Source organism: Pteropus alecto, unplaced genomic scaffold, assembly GCF_000325575.1.
Source record: "Pteropus alecto unplaced genomic scaffold, ASM32557v1 scaffold5, whole genome shotgun sequence".
NCBI lineage: Eukaryota > Metazoa > Chordata > Mammalia > Chiroptera > Pteropodidae > Pteropus > Pteropus alecto.
The window spans coordinates 5,297,087-5,320,401 of NW_006441953.1; the positions used below are offsets into that span (position 1 = coordinate 5,297,087).

A 23,315-nucleotide genomic window follows, 5' to 3' on the forward strand; every position below is an offset into this window, starting at 1 on the left:
TATCATAAAGACAATGTCTAGTCTATTTGAGATATGGACTCAATTTTATCTCTCAGACAGACACAGATCTAAATGAGAGATTGATTCCCTGACATCAACATGAGTCTAAGAAGCTCACTGACAATTTCCAGGCAGGTTCATCTTCACTCCTAGCACTTAGCCCCTGTGCTTAGGGGTGAGCTTGATAATTTCTAAAACTATATGAAAAAATAAAGTAATACATAACTAATACACCAGTGCACTTTGGGAGAAACATAGTGTAGACTCAGAGCTGTCAACATACCCATTATGGCTGGATTGTTTCATATCCTCATGTGGTATACACCTGTGTCTTGTTGGCAATGCATAGCTTTGCCGGTTTAGGGTTTTTTTGCATTTTGTATCCTGTGGGTCTTCACAAAACAAGTACTCTTCCTCCCCATATCAAGTGTAATAAATAGATGATGTGTGTTTTTATTATTTTCTATTCTTTGTATAGCATCAAATTTCCCTTTCCATTGAAAATCTCATTTAAAATTCAAGTATGAAATCCAGAGAGATATGAAAACTTAACATACTTTCAAATTATTGTTAGAAAAGACCTTTATGACCAATGGTGGTAAATATTTCAATCTGAGTCATTTTTTATTTATAATATCATGGGTTTAGAAATAAGGATATGAAAATTCTGTGAAGATGTGTGTGTGTGTGTGTGTGTGTGTGTGTGTAAGTTATCTCAGGAAGTATATCCAATAAGTGTGTAACAGAATTTACCCACGGGAAAATGGACAGGGTTATTGAGAACAGAAAAAAGAGGAAAATTAAGTTTTCATGTAAACTCTATCTTTACAAACATTTTATAATTTCCACTATGTGCATATACTATCTGTTAAAATTAATACAATTTTTTTAAAAAAACTAATAAGATACAAAGTAAAATTTCTTAATCCTTGCTAATTTATATCTCATGATTTTATATTAGGAGGGCTTGGAAGAACGTAGGTTTCTTAGAGCCAGGGCTTCTTGCAAGAATATTGAAAATTCAAACTGAAGTTTTTTGTTTAAAAATGTTCTCTTTTGTTTCATAATGTCACCTTATTAGCATAATCAGTTTATCAATGAAACATTCAAAAATATGTATGTATATATAAGCAAGCCATTGTTCCAACAATTATTTATTTGAGATAGTGGTTATTGTCTTGGCTGATTTCATGTAGTATAGAACATGCAAACTGTACACTTCTCTAATCTCACTTAATTCTTTTTCATTTCCTCTAGGAATTAGGCTAGACTAATAGTAAATGGCTACTTGCCACTTTCTATTCTGATTTTGAGGAAACAGTTGATGGAAGCTGATAAAATTGAAAAGATTACTTTCTTTTCTGGTTGGGAAGATAAAATAAGCACAGCAACATGTAATCCTCAATATTCTTTTGTAATGAAAAGACTCAATTCCTGTTCAAGAACTACCTTAAACCCTGTGTAAATATTGCTTGAAAATATAAAATTATTCCCATTCAAATTTAGAACTGTAAACAAGAAGACAGGCAGCATTTTATCCCTTCAGTGTGCTTGGAAAATAAGCAATTATTTGAGAAGAAGCATGGTCCAAAATGATTATCTATATGATTAGAGAAAGAAGTTTACTCAATCAGCTAAGAAACCTTTTGATTATACAAGTAGAATAAAGAGATGGTTCACAGTTCTAACACAGAATTCTGCTGAAGCAATTCATCTATTTCTGCCTCTGTCATTTTGAAAAAAAATATACAGTAAGTCTATGAAGAATCTTGACTAGAATTACCATGATATTATATACTGCTGAGATATGGAGGGAAGAAGATGCAAGTTATAGGTACAATAGAATGAAAGACTTTAACTCCTGAGCTTGTCTGTTACTAAGAGAAAAGAATGACTATTACCTCATATAAGTAGATATTTTACTATCCTAATTTTTTTTCCAATTTCCCAGCTTGATTCCTTCTCTGGGTATCTCTAGCCACTATTTATCCAACCTGTAAAACGGGTAAGGATCTGTACTTTGTGCCTATGTTTAATTTTTACTATTTAGAATATTCGGTCGATAAGGCAGATCTCACCTAAAAGTTCATGCAAGGAGCACCATCAGTACACTTATATTGTGTATAGAGCATAAAGAAATGAGGACATTTTGGATTTCACAAAATAGATTACATGGGAGCCATGATGGTAATGCCAACTTGCACAGAAGGGGAACACCCCGAGGGTATAACCAGAATGCCCCAAACCACAGAAATGTCATCCCCCATCTGCAGGGGCTGATAAGCATGAGGATTCCACCTTGTAAGGTCCATAACAGCTGAACACCTCAGAAGGACGATGCTCAAACCTGACCCAAGAACATCACAAACAAATGAGTTAGAGCTGAAGACTGACCCTCTGACCCGTCATAGCCACTGTGCTGGAAATGACGTGCAGCTCTCTGGGCCGCCAGTCAACAGAGCTCGCTTTGGAGACTCTAAGGACTTTCATCCCTTCACTCTGCCATGTAAGACTCTACTTCTACTTTCTATATGCTGCATGTTAACCTGCATGAGTACCTGATTGGTTTATTTGAGAAGGTTCCACTCAGTAACCCTGAGATTGTAGAAAGACACAAATGCGTTCAAGAGTTACTTCAGTAGCTGTCTTTCTTGCTCACAACATATTGTCACCTCTGGGTTCCAAGGATCAGGACAAACTATGTTTGAGAGAGTTTGAACCAGTCTGCATCCTTAACATAATGATAGGGTTAAAGCACCCAGGTGGAATAGTTGCTTGACTTCCTGATAGAGGAAATTATAGCAGCCAGGGTTACTCATTTATTTCAGACATTCACAAGACCATTGAGTTGAAAAGCCCCAACTTGTGTTTTTATTTTTAGTGTCTAATAATAGTAATGATAGGACCATATGTTATTTATTAAAATAAAAGACTTTTCCAAAATATAATCAATATCTCAATACACACGTGGTCTCACGTCTCAGCCTCCTACTTCTATGAACCAATTTAAATTAAAATATTGTGTGAAAGAAGGGAGGGAAGTCAGCACACAAGGACAAAGGAATTGATATGTAACGAACAACATAGCAAAGAGTAAGATATCATTCATTGGTCTATAACCTACTTCCAACAAAAAATTCTAATTAAATGCTTTGCTAGAGGATTGGAAAGGGAGAAAATTATAGGCCAGAAGACAGATCCTTTGGTTTGTGTGACCCTAGTGTTCAAAGCTCAGTCTCAGAAGTGTGGTACATCTTGTAATGACATACTCAATGTGTAAGTAACTGCAAAGAAAACACACTGAAGCCATTGGTCCCCCACACCACCCACAGCCCGGTACATCTGCTTTCTTCATATGCAAGAGAGGCCAGATCATTTGTTACTAGATAAAAAGAATGAAATCATGTCTCTGGGCTTAAATCACTTCACCTTCATCCCATCGATTCTTTCAGCCTGTGCAAAGAGTGTGCACCTCTGTATGCCCGTTGCTTTTTTCGTCGGCCCTTATCCATTACTAAAGATCCCTATATGTACTGGCATTGAAATTTTTCTAACACCTCTGTGTCTGCACCCATATTCCAACAGCAAATATGGGGCTTTAAGTGTGAGATGGGGCAGGGAGAGTGGGAAAGAGAAGTGGAGTGCAGGTCGCCCTGCACCCCAAGACTGGCATAGATGTGTCCTGCCTGGCTCACATAATTTGAGTTCTAATTTGGTTAACAGGAAGTCTAGGCAAACAAATTGAACAAAATTCATTAGCCAAATGATTAATAGAGTGTTTATACAACTTTGCTAAGGCCAATCTGTAATCCTACATACTTTTCAAATTTTTCTCCTCACATATAATAGTAAAGCATTTCTAAAACTATGTTTGAAATGCTATCTGAAATCTGTCCTGTTTGTTTTAGTTTGCCTATTTGTTTTAACCAAAGAAGATAGCTATATTACAATAAAGATGACCAGAAAATATTTCTGTTCTTAGTATGGTATATGATCCCTATGTACCTCCCCAGCCCTTGAATTAAGCACTCCAGCTATATGTGGCTACTTGAATATGAGAGAGTCAGCCACACTCTCTCATGACTGTACATTTGCAAACATTTTTCCTCTACCAAGAACACCTTTTCTCCATTCACTTCGTCATCAGAATACTTCCAACTCATCATTCAGAGATCATATCAAGTGACTTTACTTTGGGGAAATCTTCCAGGCTGTCTCCACACTCCCAGTTCATGTGGAGGTCTCATTTAACTTGCACCCTGCTAACACCTCATGCTTATCTGTACCATGATATGGATTACACTGTTGAATTTGTCATCTGCCATCTTCGTATTTTTGATTACAGAAATCATCTTTCATCTCTGTATCCCCAGTGGTCACATACGCCTGGAATAATTTAGCAGTTCACGTTTTTGCCCAGCAATGAATGAATGAGATTTTACTGCCACAGTGGTTGGATATTTGTACCATTGAATCAACAAAAGTGCTCACATAAGTACCTATCAGGAGATGGTAAGAAGAAGGAGCTTGGAAATTAAGAGGTAATTTTGTAGATATTTTGAAATGGATTTTTAAAACTTAGCTAAGACTTACATAAATCATTTATAATGTACAACTATATAGTTAAGGGCATCATATGTGTTTAAGAAGAAAGGGGATCGGGTGCTGAGTAATTTTTTATCCAAAAACATTGCTACGAGTTCCTCAGTTTGAGCTCAGATTCACATTTTCAAGAACTATTATCAGTACCTTTACATTACATTCCTGTAGCTGATGATATTTTCACATATATATTATCTAAAATGAAAAGTGAGCTCTTTGGTTTCTAAGTGGTATGAATAGTCTCTGCCACAGCAATGATGCTATCCTAGTAGCCATTCACAGCAGTAACTCTGTAGTTTACCTGTTTCCTAATTGTCCCTAGGAAATTATTTAAACCTCTTGATGAGTGGGAGCTATGACACTGGGTACTTCTGAGGATCAGATGAAGCTGGTAACACTCCATCCAAAATATTTTGTTATAACTTTTCTTTGTCTTTGTCTCTCAATATTTTTCTCATGGGTAGATTACATCTGATAGTGTTTATAGCTAACCTCCATCAACATGAGGTATTTTTGCAAAGGAGCAAGAAGGTGAGCAACTCATGACGGCTTCCTTTAACATCTTAGAGATACGTAGATGGAATACTAATGGAATAACTTTTGTTGGTACTCCTTAGTCACAGCAAAACGACAACTAGAATGTAACAACTGAAGAACTTTTTCCAAATGTTTGCTCCATAGAATGTTACCATCAGCACATTTATTTGATGTTTAATTCATTTATGATACTAAACATATTGAGTTAAACAGGGTTCTCGCCAGCCAAGTGAAATTAGTTAAATCTCATTGGCATGTCAATTTTTATCAAAAAAAAAAGTGCACAGTGTTTATAGGTTTAGAACCAAGTTCCTTTTAAATCATGTCTATGATTCTTGTACATACCTATCCAACTCTCCTCATTATGCTCATACTTTGCAATTTTAGAGACAGCCATATGTTTTTCTGGCCCTGTTCCCAAGTTTAAGAATTTAGAGAAATTTGTGAAGGATTTTATTCAGCACAGTCTAGATTTGTATTTGAGGAAGGATGATATAAGCGCATTGCCTGGGCAAAGAGGCAAGAAAAAGGAACCCTAGCTTCTCGGTAAAATTTCCTAAGTTACATGTTTGGTACATGTTTTGACTCTAGGCAGGGATATCACTTAGGGTTTGAAAAGGTTAAGTCTCTACAAGACTCCTATACAGTTTAGCTGCACAATCTAGAGTCTAGAGCGATTGGATTTCCTTGTTCTTCAGGGATAGGAAAGACACAGCCCTACTTGGGCACAGCAGGTATCAGACAGGATGGATTACGGTCTGACTATAACATTTCCTGGGTTTAAATGCGATCACCAGAACTTCATGTACACAAACAAGTCGTTTCCATTTTAATGTTAAATGAAATGAGTTTTATTATAAAACCCAACACTAACCAGGCTTTTTTCTGAAGGCAGATCAAAAGCGTAAGGATCTGGTCATGTGCTGCTTTTCATCTCCCATCCCTGAGCACACTCCTAATACACGCTGATCAAATTCTGCTTGGGGTTTTAAGCAAGATGCTTTGGAAAAGCTAAGAATGAGCTCTCAAAATAAGACTTAGTAACAAGAACTAGGGCCGAACTTTTATAAATGGTATATTGAAAACTGTTTACAACTTACAAATGATGATTCCAAGAAACATTAGAATGCCTTTCTTTTACAGAAATATTAATAAATAACAGCACATTTGATAAAAAGTCCAGTCTGCTTTCTAGGAATCTTCCAAAGAGAAATCACAAATCTTTAAAACACAGTTTCATAGAATGAATCAATTAAAAGAGTAATCAGCCACTTACTAAGTATATAATAATAATAATATTATTTAACAGCAACTGGACATAAAGGCATTTGTCTTCAAAGCAATGGACTTCTTTAAGAAGTTGTGACAAATTTGGTCTATGTCACAACTGCCCACATATGTTTGGAGAGCTCTAGGGAGAACTTTATTTAGCATCCAGTGTTCTGTCCTGGTAATATCTGCAGGGGGATCTTTCCATTGTTTACTAATGTTTGTATTTAACATGTTTGCATGTACAGAGATGGGATTATAATACACACCCATGCCCTGCTGTCTGGATGGTTCACTGCTGAGACCTCAAACAATACATAGTCAAAGGCAAAAATGTGTTTCCAGTGATATGGTTTTCATTGAGGACAGACTGCCGAAAATAATACAAAAATTGTCTGGGAATTTGGGTGCATAACCTGGGTGTGGTAAAGATGAGCTTTTCATATTTCTCACCAGAGTTTAGCAACTCTCCACATAACCTCAGCCCAGCAGTAGATCTTTAAATTCACCATCTCACCAGCGCAAAAGCTAACAGATACCACAGTTACTAGAGCTCGTTTACAAACTAACTGTACATATTTTCTTGAAACTCTGAAAATAGCAGGCTCCTAGAAACTGCATATACTTCACAGATATGCTTTTTTCAAGATTATACAATTTGCCTGGGCACTTTATCGATGTGTCACATTACAAACCTATGGAGACCAATCACTAATCTTTACTGCAAATCCCAAATTTTAATTGTAGTAACTTTTCCTTGGTAATTTCCAAAACTAGAGCATTTAAGAATTCTATTTCCTAGATATTTAATGATATTAAGGAATTATTGTTAATGTTAACTTTTGATAATAGTATTACAATTATTTTTTAAAAGTTCATGTCTCTAAAAGAAATAACTGAAATATTTGTGGATGAAATAACAATGTGTAGGATTTATTTTAAAATGCTCTGCAGAAAGCAGGGATGAGTTGCGGGATGTGGCTGAAGCAAGATTAGCCATGAGATAAAAATTGTTGAAGCTATGGGATGGAAACTTAGGGCTTAACCCATACTATTTTCTCCTTTTGTGTATATTTAAACTTTCCATGAAAATAAGACTAAAGAATGCCTGCAACATAGGCAGAACTCTGAAACTAATCTGCCAGGAGCAGCCAACTCCAAACATAATCTGAAATCACTTGGTTCCACACACAGAGCACAGGAAGCATCCTGGCAACACGGAATCAAAATTTTCTCCTGATTTTATCCTCACCTTGGAGAGGTTGAAAAGGCAACTTCGGATAAGGCTGCATCAGGCTGACAAGACCTCTGAGAGTGTGAGTAAACTTTTGAGCTTCTATAATCTACCGCACAGAGGGTAGCCGTGAGTTCATTAACTTTAAGTCAGTGCTCTCACCTCTAATCTTCACATCTCTAGAGAGAAAATTATCCCAGGAGCCCAGAGGAAAACACCCATTCTGAGCCACTGCCACTCTTGACCATTTGCTGAAGAGCTACTAATGTAAGCATCGTAGGGGTGGTAAAGATGAAATGATAAAGTCCTGCCCTTGAAGACTTTTGTAGGGCAGAAACAAGCCATTGCTTTTGTGAGTAGTCACTCCCCAGGTGGTGCTGACATACTTATTCTCAACCCATCTTTTCGGAGAGCTCACAGGAATTCTATTATCTTGGAATGGATAAACAAGGGGAAATAGAACTGATATCAAACTGAGTGAAAATTTTCTAAGTATGTGGAGTCTGTTTATTTTTTCTGTGGCTGGGGGGTTGGAATAACTGGGGTGCACGTACGTCCTGGAGGTGTAGGATTGTATCCCTTGAGACTAACCACATCAGCTGCAGCTAGTGTTTCCTTTATCCCACTCCAAATTCACCCATGACAGCTACTTGAAAGGTACTATAAAGATAAAATGTTTTCTTTAGAATGCCACATTGTTTGGCCACACTTACTAAATATCTGCCTAATTGAAATGACAGAGCTCTCTGTTTTTCAGGAAAAATAAAAGTAGCTAAGGATACTTACTCGCTGGACAGCCTTTTTATAAACTCACATCTGCATAGCCCCTTCTGGTTGGCAAAGAGCTCTCACACACATTCTCTCATCCAATTAGGGAGGTGAGGTGGGCAGGCATTTTTTAAAAATTTATTTATATGAAATTAACCTAACATAACATTAACAACATTAAAGTGAACAATTCGGTTGCATTTAGTGCCTTCGCAATGTTTTGCAACCACTACCCCCATCTAGTTCCAAAATATTTCCATCACTCCAAAATAAACCCCTGCCTCAAACTCGCTGAGGTTCTGGATAGGCATGGCTCCTTCCAGGTGAAGAAGACATTCAGTGACTTGTAAGTGACTTGTAAGTGACCTGCGATCAGCAGTACTGGAGCCAGAAACAGAACCCAGGTTTCGCTCTCCGAATTCATTACCAGACCACTGGTTCTCAAACGTTACCCTGCATCAGAATCACCTTGAGGACATGTTAAAACAAAGACTGCAGGGCTCTAGCCTCAAAGTTTCTGATTCATTTAAGTCTGAAGTGGGGCCTGAGAGTCTGCGTTTCTAACAAGTTCCTAAGTGATGTCGATGTTGCTGGTCTGGGGACCGCACTTCGAGCACCATTGTGCTATAAGAATTGCTTATTCCACTATTTTCTGGTTACAGGTTTTGCTAGTTCAATCAGGGTTGTTATACATTTAAACAAAGTGGACTAATAGGAGGTGCCTGCTTTCTCTACCTCACAGGTTTATTGCCTGAATCAACAACAAAAGGAAAAAGGAGGCAAAAGCACTTTGTCAGCTTAATTATCGCCATGTAAATTAGAATCTTATCTGTTGCTGAAAATCGGTCCTTTTACTTTGCTAGCTAAGCTTATCTCTTTTCTAGCATGTCTGAGGAAACTAGTAAACTGTGTAAGTTTGTACTCCCAAGACACCAGAACTCAAGAGATCTCCTATCGTGGGTCTGACACACAGTGCCCGGCATAGAGTAATTAAATGTCGAACTGATTTACTTAACGATCAAAAGTAAAAGGATTTATTTTGGTATTACTTGAGGCACTTCTAAATTTATGGCTGTGAAGCCACCTATTTGATTGACAGGATGGACAGAGTTTTAAACAGAGGTTAATCCTTACCCAAAGCAGATTTCATGCTGGTATCCAAGTCTAACTGCACAAAAAGGCCTTAAAAACACTGATCAGGGCATCCTATCCTCTCCAGATCTCTGTACGAGTTGATGCCTCTGTTTCAGTATCAACTCAAACCACTTTCTTTGCTCCTAGCCTTGTGTCTACATGTGTACAGATGGCAACTTGTAGTATAGTGAACATACAGCCCAACATCTGCCTACCAGATTTGTGCACGCTCTCCTGGTCCCTTAGTTTGAGGTTGGACAAGGAGGAACGCTGCAAGAGAGTAAACGGTAGAGCTGACGAGGTCTCGTTTCTAAAGTGCTGGGATCCTTTAATCTTTCTTCCTTTGATGTCTGAGATTTCCTTCTTTATGCAGTGACACTGGGACTAAACGAAACACCAGGAAACCATTTACCAGTAAAGGGTGTGTGTTACAGACACCTGGAGAGCCCATGGTACCAGGTGACTTGAATTACTTACACATTTCTAGATCTCTGCTCTGTGGGTGGGAGACTGTTTTGACTATGACAGCTCTGGTCACACTGCTATGACTTCTATTTATTTTCTGCCCATACATCAAATAAAGGCATAATCAGGGGATTTAAAAAAAAAATTATAGCTCTGGTAAATATAAAAACAATTGCTTGAAAATACATAGAATCTCCGTATAAATGGTTTTTGCATTTGAACAAAAGAGATACAGTGTGGTCCAAGTAGCTGAAGACTAAGAGACTGAATTTTGGGTTCAAGTCCTGACTCTGCCATCAATTAGCATGTAGACTTTGCACATATCACTTAACATCGATGAGCTTCTGGCTTTTCATCTATGGAATGAAGAAAATTACCTAAAATACATTATGTTTTATGTTTTCTTTTTAATAAGCTATCTGTTACAACTAAAAAAAAAAATTACTAATTGTTTCTGTCTAATAGAACAAACTAGATATCCAGGCCAGACATTTGATAAATATGAAAGAACATCAACATTGTTAACACAGCCTGGCGATACAAAAAGTTCTAATAATAACTAATATTCACTGAATGTTTACTCTGTGTCCTGATCTGTGTTAAGTACTTTATATGACTTGTGTGTGAGGCTCCAACACAATGAAAAACAATGTGAAACATATCTTGAACTGTAAAAATTCCAAACTGAAATGTCAAAAAGGTCCCAGTAGATACATAAGTATTTTGAAAATCCATATAGGTAGCAATGATCCTTTGGAGATCAATAATATTACAAATGCTATTCTATTTCTTTTTTCACAGCAGTCTTTCCCATCTCAGTAAATGATAAGTCTATAATGGCAGTTGTCAGGCCAAAAACCTTGCAGCCATCCTGGATTCCTCTGTCCCTCCTAACTTCAAATACATCACCAAATCCAGTCAGTTCCAACCTCCTCTCACCATCCTTACTCTGTCCTTGCCCCTCCATCCCAGCATTCTCCTACTCCGTTTTATTCTCAGCACAGCAGCCCTTGTGAGCCTGTTGAAATGGCAGTTTGATCCTGTCAATTACTAAAATTGTCCACTGGCTTTGCATCTCACTCAGCATGAAAGCCTGAGGCCCTTCTATTTGACATAATCTGTGCTGATCTCTTACTCTACACCACTTGACTTACCGAAAGCCTGAGGCCCTTCTATTTGACATGATCGGACGCTGTGCTGATCTCTTACTCTACACCACTTGACTTACCCAACTCCAGCTATGCTGATCTCCTGGCTGTTATTCCTACACAACAGGCACCTTCGAACTGAGGGCCCATTGCTAGTTCTTTGCCTGGAAGGCTCTTCCCCCAGAGAGCTACATGGCCATTTCCCTCTTCTCCTTCACATATTTGCTGAAATGTCACCTTCTCACCGAGGCCTCCCTGACACCACACTCTACTGCTCCCTTGCCTTCTTTGCTACTTTATTTTTCTCTATTTATAGCATTTCTTACAATCTGACATGATACATATTTTAATTGTTTACTTGTTTATTGTCTGTCCCTTCACTAAAGTATAAGTACCATAAGGGCAGGTATTTTTTTATTTTGTTTTGTTTATGACTGTAGCTCCAACATCTAGAAACATGTCTCCCATATAATAGATAGTGAATAAATAAATCGATAAATGAATGAATGAATAGCTATACTTTGAAAACATAGTTTTTCACATCTGGCTTTACAGAGGACCTTTTCCTCCTTACCTGTACCCACAGATTCTTTTTCCTCTAATTGTTTTTCCTTTCTCTTATAAAAGTTTGCCCCACTACCTGAATAAACTGTTTTCCTAAGTTTGACTAGTGAGAGTTTAACTAGAAAGAGATACTGTATCTTTCATTTCTTCCCATCTAATAGCAAATTTTTCCCTTGCAAAACTCTTATTAAAAACAAAATCTGTAGCTATGCTTATTCTCTGTCACTGGTAAATTTCTTGAAAGAGTAGTTCACGCATGTAGTCTCCTCTTTCTGGCTGTTCATTTATTCCTTGATTCACCATTTAACCTCAAATCTGATGCTATCCATGTGCAAAAACTCATCATTACTTCTGGCCATACTTAACCTTCTAAGAGCTCAGTTCAAAGTGTTATCCTTGATCATATTCTCTACTCTTTTTGTAGAAAGCGATTCTCCATAAAGGGCAATCATTTTCTCTTTAGCTTCTAGCACACATCATCCTGGTTCTTCACCTTGTCTTAAATGTGTCTGCTTCATTCTCTCACCTTTCTAATGTAGTAGCTCTAAACAGCTCTGGCCTCAATTATTTTTATTTTTGTAGAATCTTTCACTCCAGAATTCTATGAAAACTTCTACGGTTTTGACTATCTTGTGAAAATGGCATTCTAAACAACAATGACTAAAACTTGTCCCTTGAAACTCCAGACATTTCCTATTTGTTGCATAACATCTTCTGGATTTTTTTCTGGTATCATGAATGTTGCATGTTTACATCTGTACTCATTAAGAGTCAATCGGAATCATCTCTTCTTCATAACTTTCCTATTTCTCTTTAAACCTCCCCCCAAAAGATAAAAATTGGAGTCATTCAAAAGGTTTGAAAGGAGACTAACAAAACCTTGTAATTAAGAGAGTAGGGGATGAGATTGTTGAAGATGGGAAGGGAAGCAGTGTTCAGAGCATTCTTAATGATTAAGTTAAATATGTTAATTTCTAACATTTTATTTTTTAATCAAATATGGAAAATCATTAAAAACTTTTAATTCTGGGTGGTGGAAGTCAGTGACTTAATTATTCCTCTAAATTATTAGTGTTATAATTTTCTCCAAAAAATATGTCTTTTAAGTAAAGAATAATTGATATGTCTTAACATATGAGAAAACGTTTGCATTAAATGGAAAACAATGCAGTCAATTATCTGTTTATTTTTCTAAATACCATTAAACAAAAATACATGTTCAGAAATAACTGCATGTTTAGTGTGGCATTGCCTAAACAAGAAAACTAAATCTTAGATTCAGATGTGAGCTTAGCAGTTATTGAACTCAACATGAATCTTTTATTCAGCATCTTTGAAGAGTGGCCATCCAGCCTTGGCTCCAGTGAAGAAATTATGACCTCCAGGAGCTGTTCTTTCCATTTTGGAAACAAATTCCTAAGCTGTTTATCCCTATATTAAGTAAAAGTCGAATTACTTTTCCATTCCTATTCGGTTTTTCTGATTCTGCCTATTAAATCTACTCAGAATAAGTCTTACACTCGATTAACCTAGTAGATTTATTTAACTTTCTGTGATTATATCTTAAACGATAAAAAAGCCTCTGCTTAGCTTTGGTCAGTTTTCTTATGGGAGAGGACCTATTTCTATATGGATATTCTGATATAACCCTGAATAAAGTAGGTATAACAGGAATATTTTTTAACTACAGAAATTGGAAATTTAATAAATTTTCCAACTTAAGAGATGAAGGTAAAGTACTATAACTACAACTCTCTGTTAACAACTTTTTGTAAATAATTAGATCCTGTGCCCTTAAAAATGAAGAGTAATGCTGATGCCAAAATTCTTTATTTGTATTAAGGTTATGATCTAAAACAAACACTACTTTAATGTCAATATGTATTCAGTGAGTCCATAAAGTAAAAACAACCTTCTCAAAAATGAAAATAGCTTCAAATCATTTAAATATGATGATAATATGTTTAATTCAATGAATAGCAATAAGAAGCTAAAAGTTATTGGTCAACCACTCCTAGGGGAAGGCCTGAGCATTTTTTAATCTTCAAACACCTGCCATTAATTCTCAAGAGCTTTAACTGAGCTGATAATTATGGTTGCAACTTCTGTTAGGATTTTGAGAGACTCCAAAAAAGTTTGTTTCTTTTAATCCAAATTCTCCAAAATTAATCTTGATTTTTCATCTTTCTAACATTTTGGTTAATTTTCTTATAAAAATAATGCAAAACTTAAACCCATAGTCTTCCTTTTCGTTTTTAGGGACATTATCTTTTACTATTTTTAAAAAGTTCCTGATATATTTCTGTCTTTTGCAACTTGCATCTAATTTCCTGCTTTAGTTTTAGTTATTTCTTGCTAATCCTCTTAGGCATCCACTTTTATTTTGTGGTATTCCCACTTGTGTTTCAACTCCTTGTTCAAATTTTTCTGTAGACAACCAGCTGTTAAGCTTAAGAACACCAGATGTTAGTGTAAGATTTGAGATGCTGTTACCAGGGCAACCAGTATTGAGTGCCGGCTGTCCTCATCAATTGTTCATTACTCCAAAGGGGGATTGAACTTCACCTTTCTCTATGAAAATAAGACAAACAAAACACATTTGTAGCACAAATTTAGAGAGGTGGCTAGAACACCCTTCTGAGTGTAAACTATGTTCATACTCTCCCAATGATTCTGCTCTACATGAAAAAGAACAAAGTAACAAATGTTTAATAAAGAAAAATATGCCGCAAAGACGACTTTAACCATTACCACTTGGAGGGTCAATTACGTTTTGATGATTTTCAAGGTTGTAGATGAGTTGCCTCATTCAGTGGATGATAAGGGAAAGCTTCGAGACTTTCCATCCATTTTTCCCTCCCCTCAGTAGCTCAGAGGCAACTGAGATTTTTTCCCCCTGCATCCATGTGAGGCAGTCCCTCACGTAAAAAGAGAAATCCTGCATTCAAGTTATAACATAGACCAGTGAACAGTTAAGCGAGAGATTGAGAATGTTCACTGCAGAAAGGAAAATACTTTAGCCTCCTTCTGACATTCCAGAATCACAGAATCAAGACACAGAACTTAATGATAATGTTGCACAACCCTATTACTTTCAGGTAAATAAATCAAATAGTTTAGACTTTAAAACTGTACTCATTTACTTTATGATTCCAGTCAATTCATCTTAAGCTCTTGACATCCAGTTATATCAAAGTGTTACTGTGTAGTATGGTGAGAAAAATCCAAGTCATGAATAGGATATGAGAACCATCTCTGGCAAATTGTTACTTTTCACAAATTATGTTTTCACAAGCCTCAGTTTTTACAAATACACAGTGAGTAGGATAATAACTACTATTCTATTTATGGCACCATTGAGTGGTCAATTGACATACTATGTTATTTACAGTACACTGTAAATGTAGTAAAAGTGTTATTATTCTCATTGTTTTACATTGAAAAATCCTAAAATAAAAAGTAACATGTGTGATGGAACATTGTTTCCTCTCCCATATGTAACCAAAGTCACCACTGTACCAGGTAAATTTTTACAGACAAAAAATTTAGAATATAAACTATTTTCTAAAAGTCGTAGAACTATGCACATGAATTCTAAAGTTTTGAGTTGTTGTTTTGTTTACTGATTCACTTTGCCTGATGTAATATTATCATATATTCCTTATGTTTTCCATTTGGATTACCTAAAAGTTTATTTTTTATCATAGCACTATAAGATAGGAAGAAAAAAAGACTGTTGCAATTGTGTTTTAACCAAGACACCATACATTCTTTAATATATCACTCCATTATTTCAAATGACATCCTAAATCAAATTTGATAAATGCACATTTTTTCTAGTTTTATTGAAAAACTATTGGCATTTAAAACTGTATAGGTTTAAGGCATACACCATAATGGTTACATATAATTTGAAATGATTATCACAATAGGTTCAGCTAATATTCACTTTCTTATATGGATACAATAAAAAAGAAGAAAAGAAGAAAGGAAAAACATTTTTCTTCTTATGATAATTACTCAGTACTTATTTATCTTATAACTGGAAGTTTGTACCTTTTGACCATCTCCCTTAAATTCCCCCTCCCCCCACCCTTCACCTCCAGTAACAAGTGTGATCTCTTTCTCTCTATGAGTTCAGATATTTAGTTTCAGTTTTAGTTTTAGTTTTTAGATTCTACATTTATGTAAAATCATATAGTATTTGTCTGACTTGTTTCACTTAGCATAATGCCTTCAAGGTCCAAATATGTTGTCCCAAATGATAGAATTTGCTCAACTTTTATGGATGAATAATATTCCATTATGTATATATACATGTATATATACGTGTGTGTATATGTCTGTGTATATGTGTATATGTGAGTGTGTGTGTATAAGTATATGTACCACAACTTCTTTATCCATTCATCCATCGATGGAGAGATTGTTTCCATGTCTTAGCTATTGACAGTAATGCTGCTATGAACATGGGTGCAAATATCTTTTCAAATTAGCGTTTTTGTTCCCTTCAGATATATACTCGAAAGTGGAATTACTGAATCATATGGTTGTTCTATTTTTAATTTTTTTGAAAAACCTCTATAGTGTCTTCCATAGTAGCTGTCCCAATTTACAGTCCCACCAACAGAGGACAAGGGTTCCCTTTTCTCTGTATTCACATCAGTATTTTTTTTCTCTTGTCCTTTTGATGTGAGCCTTTTCTAACAAATGTGAGGTAATATCTCATTGTGGTTTTAATTTGCATTTCTCTAATGACTAATGATGTTGAGCATCTTTTCATGTACCTGTTGGCCTTTCATATATCTTCTTTGGAAAAATGTCTATTTAGGTTCTTTGCCTATTTTTTAATTGGGTTATTTGTGTGTTTTTTGCTACTGAGTTATATGAGTTTTTATATTTTGGATGTTAACCCCTTATCAGATATGAAGTTTGAAAATATTTTCCCATTCCTTAGATTTATTTTTTTACTTTGTTGATGGTTTCTTTTGCTGTGCAGAAGCTTTTTAGTTTGATGTAGTCCCACTTATTTATTTTTTATTTTGTTGCTTATGCTTTAGATATCATATTTAAAAAATTCATTACCAGAACCCATTTCAAGTTTTGTTGCTATGTTTTTTTTTTTTAATCAAATCTTACATTTACATCTTTAATTCATTTTGAGTTGATTTTTTTTTTAGTGGTATAAGTTTCATTCTTTTACATGTGAATATCCAATTATCCCAGCACCATTTATTAAAGAGGCTGTCTTTTCTCTTCTGAGTATTCTCGGTTCTCTTGGCAAATATTAGTTGACCATATATGCTTAGGTTTATTTCTGTCTGTTTCATTAGTCTACTTGTCTGTTTTTATGCTGCTATCACACTCTTTGGATGACTATAGCTTTATAGTAGAGCTTGAAATCAGGAAGTGTGCCTCATTATTTCTTCTTCTTTCTCATTATTTCTTTGGCTATTTGGGGTCTTTGTAGATTCATATAATTTTAGGAGTGTTTTTCCTACTTCTGTAAAAACAACATTGGAATCTTAATAGGGATTGCATTAAATCTACAGATGGCTTTTGGTAGTACTAATTATTCCAGTCCATGAATCCATGAACATGGGATGACTTTCCATTTCTTTGTTCTACAAATGCTCATTTTTATGTGACAGAGAAAAGCAGGTCTTTGGCAGTTCACAGTATATAGAAACTACCGTCAGTGTTAAACAGAAGGCCATTCCTGTAGAGGCTGGAATGGAAACATTTCTGGACAATGTGCAGGGCTTTCCCTATTGTGGAATATGACCTTGCAAGTTCATAATTAATAACACTCCTTTGCTTCAGTTGGACAGCCTTGGGAAATTGAACAATGAGGCAATTTTGCATGTCTTCTCAATAGAAATGTTTTATTCATAAAACAAGTAATAATCAACAAGACATAGTGTGTTAGATTTTAATGTTAACTAGCTTTTAAAGTAACAACTGATTAGAAATTTAATGGGTTTTATTTTCTTTTTTAATTTCATACTTATACCCTCCCAAAAACTAAAGGCTGAGTGACTTTTTTTTGCCCCTTCTCCTTACCTATATCTTTCTACCTATTCTTCTAAAGTCAGAAAAGTATCTCTATAGCTAAAACTCTCTGAAAGTCAATGTAAGGTGAACATATTTTAAAAATAGATTCTTGCTTGTTCCACTTATTAGAGTAGAGCATGACATTTGGGGAGGCTTTATGGGGATGGCAAAAGAAGTACCACTCCACAGTGTGCCTGTTTGACAATTGTTTTCCCTCTTATGGAATCACATCCAACACATCATCCATGAATTCACCATAACTCATCATGTCACACCTGACAATATAAAGGGAAAAGCAAATTATTACTTTTTTTTTCCAATAAAGGTCAACAAATATCAAATGTACTATGGAAATCTTTGGTGCAATTGCTGCTAAACCTAGATATGCTAAATGGTTTCATTTGCCATAATCAGAAATACAAAGAGAACAAATGAAAACACTTTTTGGTAAGTTATTGCTATTAACTACAGAATACTGATAGGTTAAAAAAAAAAAAAAAACATTTAAGTCAATGACATAGTCCAAAGAAGAGTTAGATGAATATTTTCCCTCTGTGGAGCCCTTGCTTCCATGTCTTCCTCCTGCACTCCAGTTTATAAGTTTTCCTAAAGGCAAGTAAGTTATTTAGCTCATCTCTGAATGCAAGTTCACAATGCAGTTTCTGGTACATGGAAGATAATCAGTGAACAGTTATCAAATACAGGAATTCTGAACTCTAAAGATAATTTAATTTAATTTAAGATAATATTCTACCAGCATTTTAAGAGAGAGCAAGAGAACTCTTCAAAAAATTTAGTTGACCACTTCTATTGAAGTAAAAAAAAAACTGAGAATTTATTTGGAATTGTCTAAATTGCAAAACTCTTTTTGCATTTTTTATGACCTAGGATAGAAATTATTGATAACATGATAACATACATTAAAAGTTATATTAAATATATGAATTATATAGAGATTATATTACAGGGGTAGTGGAATGGACTGTTTTACCATCTCTTACCTTTCTGGATAACTTTATTAACAAAATACTAATTATCTCAAGTTCAAGTATGAATATTAATCTCAATTTTTTAAAGGATCACTCAAAAACAGGTGCAGATGTGATATTTATGGATTACAAATTACCTATAATTTATAAGATTTGCACTCGTATTCAAGAATCAAAGATGATATTGTCACTCCTCCCATTTTTGTTATACCTTCCCTAAAATCACACATATTAACTAAAAAAAAGTCCTACTGGACTTAATATATGGTAAGCACTGTGGAGGAAGTTTAAATTCATGAGTGCATGCCTAGCATCATTTAGTTTTGTAAAAATTTTAACTAACCACAGAGGGCAAAAATTATGTGCTTGAGCACAGCTGCTTCTAATCTTTGGTATCCAGTTCAACCAATTGCCCTCCTGCCTCATAGATTTAGTTTTCCTTATGTTCTCTCAATTTCTTAAATAAAACAAAATAAGCAGAAAGGTTATTATTAAGGATTTAAGAAATTTAAAACAGCATTACATACAGACATATGTTCACATTTCTTAATAGTTGATATCAAGCATATAATATTTTGGAAAGTTAAAAAAAATGTCCAATTACTGTATTTAACTTTCTAAAATCACAAGATGTCTAAAAAAAGATTTTATTTGCCTGTGTGGGAAAATATTCCAAACATATAAAAGGGTTTTCCTGATGGATTAGGAATGAAATATCCCAAGCCTCCACATCACAAAAATTCATTACATTAAGCTGTTTTTATGAGTGCCTGATTGCCCCACATAAGTTTATGTTCTTGATTGATCTCATTCCCCTTTCTCAGGGACTCTAAAAAATTGGTCTTCCATGCTATTAAGAAATGGTTAGCTTGCGGTACTCAGTGCAAGGAAATTACCCCTTTCCCTTTCATGTAAATCTCTTCATTTATCTGGGAAGTTTACTTGATTCTTTATGCCTATTTTTTCAAATGTTTCTTAAGAGGATATAGAGATTAAATGAGACCTAGACATGCAATTTGTAAAATTCCCATAAGTCACTTCATTCCTAGAACAGAATAATCATATTTTAATGGGAATTTAAAAAACTTTAATTTAGACTATAAAGAATAAAGTAAAATCCAAGATATAAGCAAATCCATGATAATAGCAGTTTACAAAAGCAAAGGATACTGAAGAAGTTGTTGTTGGCAGAACTTCGCTCCTCTTTATCTTACTCACTGATTTATTCATTCACTTATTCAACAAATAGCATTTGCCCATTGTGAAACCAATTTTCTCTTTCTACTAAAGAGTGTGTAAATAGTCAATTAAGCTCATATAAAATGAAGCTCAGATAATATTTAAAATGTACTTTCTGAGTTTGCACAGCATGCCATCAATTTGTGAAACAACTTGCTCATTGGCATGAAAACAACTCAGGGGTTACAAACTTAGACAAAAAAGATAAAACTGGTTATATGTAGAAAGACAAACTTGGATATCTAAATATCCATTATAAATTAATTTTATAACAGTGATTTATGTCTTATTAAATAAATGGTCAAATGCTCTTACAACATACTGCCTAAAGTTTCAGAGTTTCAAATTGACATTTATATTGTTAAACAACATGTAAACTTTCCTTTGCATTAGTTATCATTGATAATTAGAAAAAATGCTTATAACTAATTAATTAAATTCTCTTTTCCTACTGAGTCTTCACAATAATGATAAATTTAATTATAAAGGAATAAAGAACTGGGCATGTTTCTATTTTTTCTATTTTCTTTTTTTCTACTGGTTTGTCCATTGTATTGTCATAGAAAATGGTTTAATAATATTGTCATTGTATAAATATATTATCTATTATAATTATGAATATTTGGAGGATCCAAGCATTTGATTTTTTCTGTTTTTATCTGAATTTTTCTGTTTTGACAATATGAAGAGGTTAATATACGAAGAAGTTAATCCCATTTAAAAAATTTACCTACTCGTTAGAAGCTTAACTCATGTTTTGATAAAGAAGAATGTTCGTATTAATATTAAATACTAATTTGGCTTACCACTATATATGAATCCTCACACAATCTCACATCCTCTTTCTCTGGAAAATCAAGAGTTATCTAAATTTCTGTGTATTCTAAAATAGTAATCCTAAACTCATTAAATTTTTCAGAAAAAAAAAGTATTTTTAATCCTGTTGAAAAGTTGGTACATGTTGTTCCTTTTGTAAATTTTTTAGAATTGAAATATATTTAATATTTAAATATAGTAGCCATGTTTTAACATTTTAATTATCCTAAATTTTCAATCTTTAAAACTTCTAAGACCTTGACATTTTTACAATAAAGTGGTTCTAGAATTCCAACAGAGTCAAGCAACCATATAACAATAAATTTTTAAATGTTTTAACCTTATAAAGAAATTTCAAACTCTTACATTTGCAACCACCAACAGCTTGCACTAAAAATCAAATCTGGTAATAGTTAACAGTCACAGACTTTCTTTGTAAGCATGAGTTTTCTCTTTCTTGTGTTTCTGACATTAACAATTTAGTTTCAAAAATTTGTAAATTAGATAGGCAACAATAAACCCTTTATGCTAATTTATCAATATTCAAATGAATTTTATAAATTTTTATTAAAAAAATTTCTCATATAATTTTGCCATTTGCCACAAAATTCAGGCAAATACAAAGAGATTAGCTCCAATTATATAGCACAATAGTTAAAAGACCATGATGGACTTGATTCTATCACTTACAAAACTGTATGACTATAAGCAAGTTACTTCACTTTCTTATGCATCTGTAAAATCTTACTTCATGGAGTTTTTCTAAGAATGAAGTGATGTGACATATATAAAGAACTTAGAACAATGCCTGGCACTTAATAATTGCTGTGTTAGCTATTGCTATCGTTATTCTTGTCATCAGGGCAAAATTTGAGAAACTAAATCCATAGATAATCTCCAAGTCTCAGTTGGTCAACCCATCACTTTTTACTCATCAGTGGACTGGTTTTTAACCAGAAGTCTCTGAACTTGGTTGGGAAAGCATCACATCTTTTGTTTTTGTCCACTAACCTCTAACTACATGTTTTTTCAATTGTGAATGTACACTACAGATCACAGTGGTATTCGCAGTATTTGTGACTTTGTCAACAATAGAAATCACAGATATATAGAAATAGTTATCTCTGAATCTCAAAATATGGTTTCCACTCATCACCATTGTAATATTATGGTAGCTATTAAACCTACAGCTAGATCTAGTTATTTAATATATAAATAAACACATATATTGCTATATCACAAATTTGGCTAGTCACATTTCAATATAAATGATGTTTCTGTCGGTTATATAGTTTTATTTAAACATTTTGAGTAAGCATTGTAAGTTTTGCCAGACTGTATAAGGGGTCCTGTATACTTGAGCTAGTAATTAAGTACATGATGGATAGAGTGAACTTCTGTAAACTTTATTTACTCTTTTCTTTTTTCTGATTCTCAGATGAATGTACCAATAAATTAAAAAATGACTAAACAATGAGCAACTAAATGAAGAAAAGATAATTATCACAAGTACCAGAGTTTTCAAAACTGCTTTATTTTGAAATTTAAATTAAGAATATGAATTGAATTGTCAACAATGGGTAGATAAGAAAATCTGAGACTAATAAGCAACTTGGTGTTTATGATGGTTTAGTTTATGTGTCAACTTTGATAGGCTACTGTACCCAGTCACTTAATAAAACACTGATCAAATGTTGCTATTCCAATATTTTGTAGATGTGGTTAACATCTACAATCAGTTGACTTTAAGTCTCATCTAATCATCTAATCAGCTGAACCTTAAGAGAAAAACCTGAGATTTCCCAGAGAAGAAAATATTCCGCCTGAGACTGCAGTGTCAACTCTTTCTGAGTTTCTAGCCAATGGATTTCAGATGAGCCCCAAAATCATGTGAAACAATTTCTTTTAAAATATAGATAGGTAGGTAAATAAAGATAAATATGGACTATAGACATATATTTCTATATGGTCTCTCTTTTTTCTCTCTATTGCTCTTTTTCTATGACTGTTTCTGTTTCTTTGGAAAATTCTGACTGATATAGTGTTCATTATTACTCAACCTACTTGATTTCAAATAGAATAAAGGTGAAGAAAAACTATTTTTCCTTCCACGTTTTTCTTATACTCCTACATCCTTTTTACTTTGTCTTTTAAATTTGTTTCTTGACATTTAAATACCACCTAAGAAGAATTTTTGAAGACACAAATAGAAATATACCTTTATCTTGTTTTGTAAATATTCAGATAATTAATATTTCTAATTTCTTAGAATAACTAATATCAGCTATTGTGTTAAAACTATGGCAACATACTTTTTTATGAGCCTAAAGAATCTAATGAGTTATTTTTCAAAGTTTGGAAGGAGTAGGTTTCCCAAGAATGTGAAAGCCAAGAAAGTTATACAGGTCTTCCAAATTAAAAAGCAATAAAAACTCTTTGGAGCATCCCACCAAAAATAAGATTTAATGTATATAATCTAATTCACTTGCTTTTAAT

The 23,315-nt window shown here is 34.2% G+C and overlaps 1 protein-coding gene across 1 annotated transcript in view; it reads right to left on the bottom strand.

Moving 5' to 3' along the window:
* The window catches only part of DKK2 (dickkopf WNT signaling pathway inhibitor 2), a 96,186-nt gene that overhangs the window by 11,440 nt on the left and 61,431 nt on the right, over positions 1–23,315 (bottom strand). The gene's annotated exons all lie outside the window — the stretch shown is intronic.